General features: G+C 46.7%; 1 pseudogene; it reads left to right on the top strand.

Moving 5' to 3' along the window:
* Nucleotides 1-8,292, top strand: LOC130474283 (E3 ubiquitin-protein ligase TRIM7-like; annotated as a pseudogene).
* The last annotated feature ends 919 nt before the right edge of the window (nt 8,293-9,211 follow it).

Raw genomic sequence — 9,211 nt, forward strand, 5'->3', positions numbered from 1 at the left:
ATGGCTGCCGGGGGTCCGGTCCGAGAGCTCTGCGAGGAACTCACCTGTCCCATCTGCCTGGAGCCTTTCGAGGATCCCGTCGCGATCGCCCAGTGCGGCCCCAATTTCTGCCGCGCCTGCCTGGCCCGGAGCTGGGGGGCGTCGGGGGCAGAGGCTTCCTGCCCTCTGTGCAAACAAACCTTCCAGCCAAGAAACCTCCGGCCGAATCGGCAGCTGGCCAACATCGTGGAAATCACCAGGAAACTCGGTCTCCGGGAGGGCCAGGAGGGAGAAGCAGCAAAGAAGGAAGAAGCCAAGGAGAGGATTTGTGCCAAACACCGGGAGCCCCTGAAACTTTTCTGCCAAAATGATGACATCCTCATCTGTATGGTCTGTGATAGATCCAAGGAGCACAAATACCACGAAGTGATTCCTATTGAGGAAGCTTCCCAGGATTATAAGGTACGAAATTTCTGTAGGTCCTGAATTCTGATGGGGACCACAGCAATTTCACAGGAGGAAAGCCTGGCTTGTAGCTCACTGGGAAAGAGCACTACAGTGTGGAAGAAGTGTGTGTGTGTGGTGGGTGGGTGGGTGGCGGGGTTCAGGTGTCTCTCAGGATGATGGAGATGCAAGTTTTGCTCAGCGAAGTCTTAAATGGAGAATGAGGAGTCGGCAGGATACAAACCCACGCCTTCCATCTCGGCGCTCTTAATCACACAGCCGCTTTGCCCATCCCACTGAAAAGCTTGTAACGTGGGGGGGGGGGGAGAGAGAGAGAGAAAGGCAGCGGAAAGATCAAGGGGTTGGGCATACCTCCCGTACAAGGAAAGGCTGAAAGTTGGTTCTTGTAGATTATCCGGGCTGTGTGACCGTGGTCTTGGTATTTTCTTTCCTGACGTTTCGCCAGCAGCTGTGGCAGGCATCTTCAGAGGAGGAACACTGAAGGACTCAGTGTGACTCCTCTGAAGATGCCTCTGAAGAAAACCATATACTGGAAACAGTATAAAGAGCAGACAAGGCCCCAATCATGAGAAGGCCATTGTGGACGGTTTGATCTCCCAGAGAAAATGTTTGACAAATCCTGTTCTGACTGGTACTTGAGAAGAGATGTGAAGGGTCAGACCTGTGATCCATCTACTCCAGCATCCTGTTTACACAGTGGCCAACCAGTTGCCTCGGAGGACTTGCAAACAGGGCGTGGAGGCCAAGGCTTTCTCTGGGCACTGGATTTTAGACGTTTACTGCCTCTGAATATCAGGGTTTCCTTTACTCACTGTGGCTAGGAGCCATTGATGGACCGCACCTCCATGAATCTAACCCCCTTTTAAAAACTGTCTGCACTGGTGGCCATCACTGCATCCACTGGCAGTGAATTCCATGATTTAAATACTTGTTGAGTAAAGAAGATATAATGTCAACATCAAGGCAGGTCTTCACCTATCTGAGGGTGGGTTTTTTTAAAGAAACTTCAGAAACCCCTTTCCTTTTGAATGTGGATATGTGATCTTTGTGAAAAGGCAGAATTGGCCTCCTAAAGGATTTGACCATCCAAGAACCAAGCACACTCCTGACACTGGTCTCTGTTTCTCTTTCTCCATCTGCTTCTTGTAGAGAAGAACTGAATTAGAGCGAATAAATGCAGTGTCTGCGTTCAGAAAACTGCATGAGTTTCTAGAAGAACAAGAGAGACTTCTGCTGGCCCAAATGGAACAGGTGGAGAAGGAGATTGGCAGGAAAAGGGATGAGTACCTGGCCAGACTCTCTGAGGAACTTTCCTCTCTTGAAAGTATCACCCAGGAGGTAGAGGAGAAGCTTCAGCAGCCAGTTAGTGAACTTTTGCAGGTAAGACTGTGGGAACAAGAGAGGTCCTGTGATTCCCCTGGGGGCTCCAGGAACTACAGTTGTTGTGCAGCACACAGGCCCAAGTGTAGTACTTAACATCACAGAATCATACAATTGGAAGGGATCTCCAGGGTCATCTAGTCCACCCCCATGCACAGTGCAGGAAATGGATAACTACCTCCCCCACTCACCCCCAGTGATCCCTGCTCCATGCTGAGAAAAGGTAAAGGTCCCCTGTGCAAGCACCGGGTCATTCCTGACCCATGGGGTGATGTCACAAAGTCTGCCTTGGAAATGTCAGGATGTGACATCACCATGCTGAGAAGGTGATCAAAAAATCCTCCAGGATCCCTGGCCAATCTGGCCTGGAGGAAAATTCCTGACCCCAAACTGGCAATCAGCATTGCCCTGGGCATGTAAACAAAGGCCATGAGAGCCAAGCACTGACACAGCCCTTCTTGCCCTCCCTCTCATGAGCTGCCTAACTTCACAGTGTCAGCATTGCTAACAGATGGTCATCCGTGTGTGTGTGTAAAGTGCTGTCAAGTCGCAGCCGACGTCATCTTAGGCTCTGCTTAAAAACCTCCAAAGAGCCCACCACCTCCCAAGGAAGCCTTTTCCATTGAGGATAGGGTTGCTAACCTCCAGGTACTAGCTGGAGATCTCCTGCTATTACAACTGATTTCCAGCTGATAGAGATCCATTCACCTGGAGAAAATGGCCGCTTTGGCAATTATATGGCATTGAAGTCCCTCCCCTCCCCAAACCCTCCCCTCCTCAGGCTCCATCCCAAAAACCTACCACTGGTGGCAAAGAGGGACCTGGCAATCGTAACTGAGGAACTGCTCTAACTGTCAGAAAATTCTTCCTAATGTTTAGCTGGAAACTCTTTTGATTTAATTTCAACCCATCTTCTTCAGTCGTCTCCGTCCAGGCTAAACATACCCAGCTCCTTCACCCTTTCCTCATAGGACTTGGTCTCCACCCTTCACCATCTCTGTTGCCCTCCGTTGGGCATGTTCAAACTTGTCTACATCCTTCTTAAATTGTGGTGCCCAAAACTGAACACAACACTCTAGGTGACATCTAACCAGAGCAGAGCAAAACGATGCCATCACTTCACGTGATCTGGGCACTATACTTCAGCTGATGCAGCCCAAGACTGCATTTGTCTTTTTAGCTACCGCATCACACTGCTGACTCATGTTTAGTGTTTGGTCTAATAAGACCACTAGATCCTTTTCGCACATACTACTGTCAAGTCAAGCCTCCCCCATTCTATAATTATGCATTTGATTTTTCTTACCTAAATGCAGAACTGTATATTTATCTCCATCAAAGTTCATTTTATTAGTTTTAGCCCAGTTTTCCAGCCTGTCAGTATCCTCCTGTATCCTGACTCTGTCTACAGTATTTGCTGCCTTTCCCAATTTAATGTCATTTGCAAATTTAGTAAGCAGAGCAACCAGAAACTGGGGCCACACACACTCCATTTTTTAAAAGGGGAGTGTTATTTTAGTCTTGGCCAATGGATCCATTTCCCTGTTTCAGCTATAGAGGCAATAGAACTGGCTGCCCTTTGTCTGCTGATTTCATTACCTCATGAAGATTTTTTCACCATGATTTCACAGAAGAAACATTACTGGGATGTGAGGAAGAGGCAGGCCCAGGTTTGCCAGGAGGCAGGCATTTACTCTTTGTAATTTCTCGTTCGACATTTGGCATTGGGTTACTTAGGAGCTCTGGTGTGGCAGACTCTGCTGTCCCTATCTGCTGTTCTGCCCTGGGCTGTGGCTTCTCTAGCCTTTCAGCTTTGCGTTGCCTGAATTCTGCTTATTTCTCCATTCTGTTCTTCTGCTGCTCTCAAGAATCCTCATTTGGTCGAATGATGAATGAACAGTGTTTCTCACTAGGTATAGTAAGAAGGAGATGTTTGAGAATCCGGTGGTTTTTCCTTCTGAGCTGAAATGGAGGATCTGGGACTTTTCCGATATCAGTCCCTTTCTGAAGGGTGTTATGAAGCAATTCAAAGGTAATAATGAATGGCTGCAGGGATTTCATGCAGGACATTACATCAATATGGAAATTGGCATGGCAGGTTCCTCATAAGACAAGAATGCCAGTTGAGACAACAATTCTGGTTCAGTATGGAAAGAACTGGAATTGCTCCTTGAACCTTATTTCAGAAATGAAATCTCTTCAATAAAAAACATTCCTTCACTTTGGCCATCATTTTCACCATTCCTGTTCTAGTTTGCTGCATTATTTATTAGGGAGGAAGGGACAGAAGACCACTCCAAAAGGAGAGGAGGGAAGCCGAGTGGTGAAGTTTACAAATAATAAAGTACAGATCTTCATAATACCCTTTTAAATTGTAACTTGGGTTTCCTTTCCCCCTAACTTTAACTCAGTTTGTAATTAGTAATGAAGCTAATGTCCCGTTTTTGTGTCTGCAGAGCTGGTGTTCATTGAACCAGGCACCTGATTTCAGTAGCTGCTCTTGGCATGTGATGAGAACTCGATTAGAATAATAGAAATATAGAGTTGGAAGGAACCTCCAGGGTCATCTATTCCAACCCCCTGCACAATGCAGGAAATTCACAACTACCTCCCCCCCCTCCCCAGACACCCCCAGTGACCCCTGCTCCATGCCTGGAAAATGGCAAAAAAATCCTCAAGGATCCCTGGCCAATCTGGCCTGGAGGAAAATTCCTCCCTGATCCCAAACTGGCGATCAGTATTGCCCTGGGCATGTAAGAATGGGACATGAGATCCAAGTACTGATGCAACCCTTTCCCCCCCTCCCTCTCATAAGCTGCCTAAGGTCACAGAATCAGTGTTGCTGTCAGATGACGTTTGCTTAAAAATCTCCGCAGAAGGAGAGCCCACCACCTCCTGAGGAAGCCTTTTCCACTGAGGAACTGCTCTAACTGTCAGGAAATTCTTCCTAATGTTTAACTGAAAACTCTTTTGATTTAATTTCAACCTATTGGTTCTGGTCTGAACTTCTGGGGCAACAGAAAACAACTCCGCGCCATCCTCTCTATGACCGCCCTTCAAGTACTGAAGATGGTTATCATATCACCTCTCAGTGGTCTCCTTTCCAGGCTAAACATAAATTGGTAATTACTAGCCTGTATATGGAACTGGGGATGCCAAAATAAAATTCCATTAGCAGAGAGAAACTGAGGCATTTATTAGAGTTGGAAGGATTCCCGTCCTCCCAATACTTGTTTCAGTATCTATAATTTTGTGAATCACTGTTTTTGTTACAAGATTTGCTATATGGACAATGGTTGGGCGCTTAATCTTTGTTCCTTTGCTTTCCCAGCCACTCTGATCTCTGGACTTCAGCTACAGAAAGGTAAATTTGAATTCCAATGTAGGACAAAATTCACAGGAAGAATGGGAAATTGTCAAAGATTGTCTACTTGTGTTTCATTGGGGTTTAACAGTTAGAACATGAGAATGTAAGAAAAGCCATGCCGGATCAGATCGAGGCCCATCAAGTCTAGAAGTCTGTTCACACGATGGCCTACCCAGTACCTCTAGGCAGCCCACAAACAAGACAACTGCAGCAGCATTACCCTGCCTCTCTTCCACAGCACCTAATATAATAGGCATGCTCCTCTGATACTGGAGAGAATAGGTATGCATGATGACTAGTATCCATTTTGAATAGTAGCCATGGATAGCCTTATACACCATGAACATGTGCCCTCCCCTGTTAAAGCCTTCCAAGTTGGCAGCCATCACCACATCCTGTGGCAGGAAGTTCCACAATTTATCTATTTCACAATTTAGCAGGTCTGCCCTTGAAATTTTGGAACCATATATAATTTAGAGAGAAGGAGGAATCAGTACCTGAGTCTAAACGTGACCTTTTTCTGTAAGGGTTTAGAGCTGGATCAGACTACAGCGTTTCTGATCCAGCATCTTGCTTGCAGTAGTGACCACACCGATGCCCCCAGGAAGCCCACAATCAGTGAATGAAACCAACATCCCTCCCTGTTTTTTGTCTCCAACATCTGGCACTCAGACAGAAAGAATCTCCTTCAGATGACCAGACAGAGAAACATGAAAACTACTGGCTCTGTCACAACCCCTTGTCCAGGCATTTCTTTTGTTATTTTATTTTATACCACTTTGCCAATGACAGGTTCCTCAGGCTGAGAGTTATGACCCACCTCACTACCCACACACCCCTGTTAACCTTATTATACCAGGTCCACGGTAGAGTGTGTCTTTATTTTACAGACTCAATCCTGTACCAGCGACCACACCATTTGCAAATTAAGACTTCTTTTCTCTGCATCCTGCACAGTGTGTGGTGGGTTATATAGGTTGAGGATAACGTGGGAGGCACATATATAACAAAACACATAGTTCAACCTTGTTTGTAATCATGACCTGTAATGCCTTTCTACACTAGCCTGATAGAATCACAGAGTTGGAAGGGGCCATACCGGCCATCTAGTCCCACACCCCTGCCCAATGAAGGGTCAGCCTAAAGCCTCCCTGACAAGTGTTCATCCAGCTGCTGCTTGAAGACTCCCGGTGAGGGGGAGCTCACCACCTCCTACTCTTACTGTAGACATTTCCCCCCCTAAAATGCAGCTGGAACCTTTTTGGCTGTAATTTATACCCATTGTTGCGAGTTCTAGCTGACACAGTTATCAGAGCTGGGAGGTGTGCTATACTTAATTGGCTTCAGCGTTGGCTCTTTCAGCATATCAAACGTAAAGACAATATATTGTCGAAGGGTTTCATGGTCAGAGTTCATTGGTTCTTGTAGGTTATCCGGGCTGTGTGACCGTGGTCTTGGTATTTTCTTTCCTGACGTTTCGCCAGCAGCTGTGGCACGCATCTTCAGAGGAGTCATACTGAAGGACAGTGTCTCTCAGTGTCAAGTGTGTAGGAAGAGTAATATATAGTCAGAAAGGGGTAACATACCACACCCTCATTAGCACATTATCTTGATACTTACAGGACAATGATTTGCACAGTACCTTTGATACTTTTTGCAGGACAATGATTCAGCTCAAACCCAACCCCTTTCTGACTATATATTACTTTTCCTACACACTTGACACTGAGAGACACTGTCCTTCAGTGTTACTCCTCTGAAGATGCCGGCCACAGCTGCTGGCGAAACGTCAGGAAAGAAAATACCAAGACCACGGTTACACAGCCTGGATAACCTACAAGAACCAGTAAAGACAATAACTAGACCCCTTTTACAATTCACTGTTTTTATTGAAGAGCAGCACCCAAACACTGCCTGTCAAAAATCAGACATTCGGATATTTTTCCCCACTTCAATGTTCCATTCAGCCTGTTTGAATCTGATTGGTCCATGCTGGCCAGGGAGAAATTTAAACATCTTTGCACACTCAGAATTACTATAATTACTGTACTCCCCCATACGTTATGTCCTGAAATATATGTGTGTGTGTGGTGGGGGGAGAGGAAGTACTTCTGAGAAAGTGTCGAGTGCCTTTTCCTCACCGCTTCAGTTTCTTGTAGCCCCACAGTCTATGGAAACTCAAATGCAGAGGTTTATTTTTTACGGCAAACACTAGGAGGCAGGTTCCTTGTTGTGGCTGCTTGCGGCGTCAGGTCGTCCATCCCCCCCATACTCCCACCTAGTGGAAAAAGAAAGAAAGAAGGAAAGAAAGAAAGAAGGAAAGAGAAAGAAAGAAGGAAAGAGAAAGAAAGAAGGAAAGGAAGGAAGGAAAGGAAGGAAGGAAGGAAGGAAGGAAAGAAAGAAAGAAAGAAAATGAATAAACGGAGCTGTTGCTTCAAAACTAGGACCATTCAAGGGTGGGGTCTCCATGCAGGACAGTTGGAGGTTATCCTGTGAAGTGATTATCCAAGGTCCACAAAACATATTAACCACCCAGCTGATCCTGCTCCTCCTCTTCTGTCTCCTCTTTTCTCCATTACAGCAAATGTGACTCTGGACCCACGCACGGCCCATCCTAAACTCATTCTGTCTGAGGACTGGAAAAACCTGAGGCTGGGGGACTGGGAAAACCTGAGCCTGCGTGACCGTCCTGAGAGATTTCACAGTCGCTCCATTGTGCTGGGCTGGAGGGATTTGCAGCAGGCCGACATTTCTGGGAGGTCGTTGTGGGAAGTGAGCAAGGTTGGACTGTGGGTGTTGCCAAAAAGTCTGTGAGGAGGAAGGGAGACGTCACCTTTAGACCCGAGGAAGGCATCTGGGCTGTGGATATGTGCTTAGGCATCCTCTGTGCCCTCGCTCAGCCACATCCCCTTCCCCTGTTTCTGAGTGCTGAGTCCACGCGGATCCGAATCTGCCTGAATTATGCTGGGGGGCAAGTGGCCTTTTTTGATGCTGACAGAGGGGTCCTGCTCTACACTTTCTCAGGAGCCTCCTTCTCTGGAGAGACCCTTCATCCCTTCTTTTGTTTGTCCTGTAAAGCTGACCTCAGACTCTCTTCTTGAGGCAGTAAGATCTCCCTCACAGGCCCTTGTAGGTTTGCCACCTTCCAGGTGGGGACTGGAGATCTCCCAGAATTAGAAGTGATCTCCAGGCAGCAGAGATCAGTTCCCATGGAGCAAATGGCTTCTTTGAAATGTGGACTCTATGGCATTATACCTCACTGAGGTCCTTCCTCTTCCCACACCCACCCTCCCGAAGTTCGACTCCCAAGTGTTCACGAATTTCCCAACCCAGAGTTGGCAACGCTATATCCAAGAGTTTCTTTCCTGCCTTAGCAAAGATCTCTGCAGGCTCTCAGTCACCACAACTAACTAAAAATGCTGTCCAGTTTCACCCTCCCTTAACACATCAGTCTCTCTTCCCTCCACTTATTGTTCCTTGAAAGGACAGCAACACATTAATGGTCATAAATAACCATCATAATACACAGGAAGAAAAAGTCAGAAGTATAAATCTGGATTATTAGGGCGTCAGCATCTCCTTCCCCCCTTCCACAACACACCAATCCTATTTCCAATTTTCCTAAGACCCCTGACCTCAGAATGCTTATTCTGTGTTACTTCAGGGACGAAGTACAGAAAAGATGCTCAGGATTAGATCTCTGATTAGGGTTGCCAGCATTTTCCTGACCTGACTCACTGCTCCCTGTGGGATTTGGCCCAGTTCCGCAGGGCCTGCAAGACAGAGATGTTCTGGACAGCAGCAGTATCCATCTTTAAACTGGCCTCCTTCCCTTTCCTCCTTCCCCTTATTCCTGACCATCCCCTTCCCTTCTTCTTCTCTCCTTTCCTCCTCATTCTATTTCTTTCCTTGTGCTTTTTCTCCTTTCTGTCCATCGCCTCCCCCCACTTTAGGTATGGCACTAAACTGAATAGTTGGGTCATAGCCGCCATAGTAACATCTCTCCTTATAGGGAACGGT

This window comes from Euleptes europaea, chromosome 1 (assembly GCF_029931775.1).
Source record: "Euleptes europaea isolate rEulEur1 chromosome 1, rEulEur1.hap1, whole genome shotgun sequence".
NCBI classification, from domain to species: Eukaryota; Metazoa; Chordata; class Lepidosauria; order Squamata; family Sphaerodactylidae; genus Euleptes; species Euleptes europaea.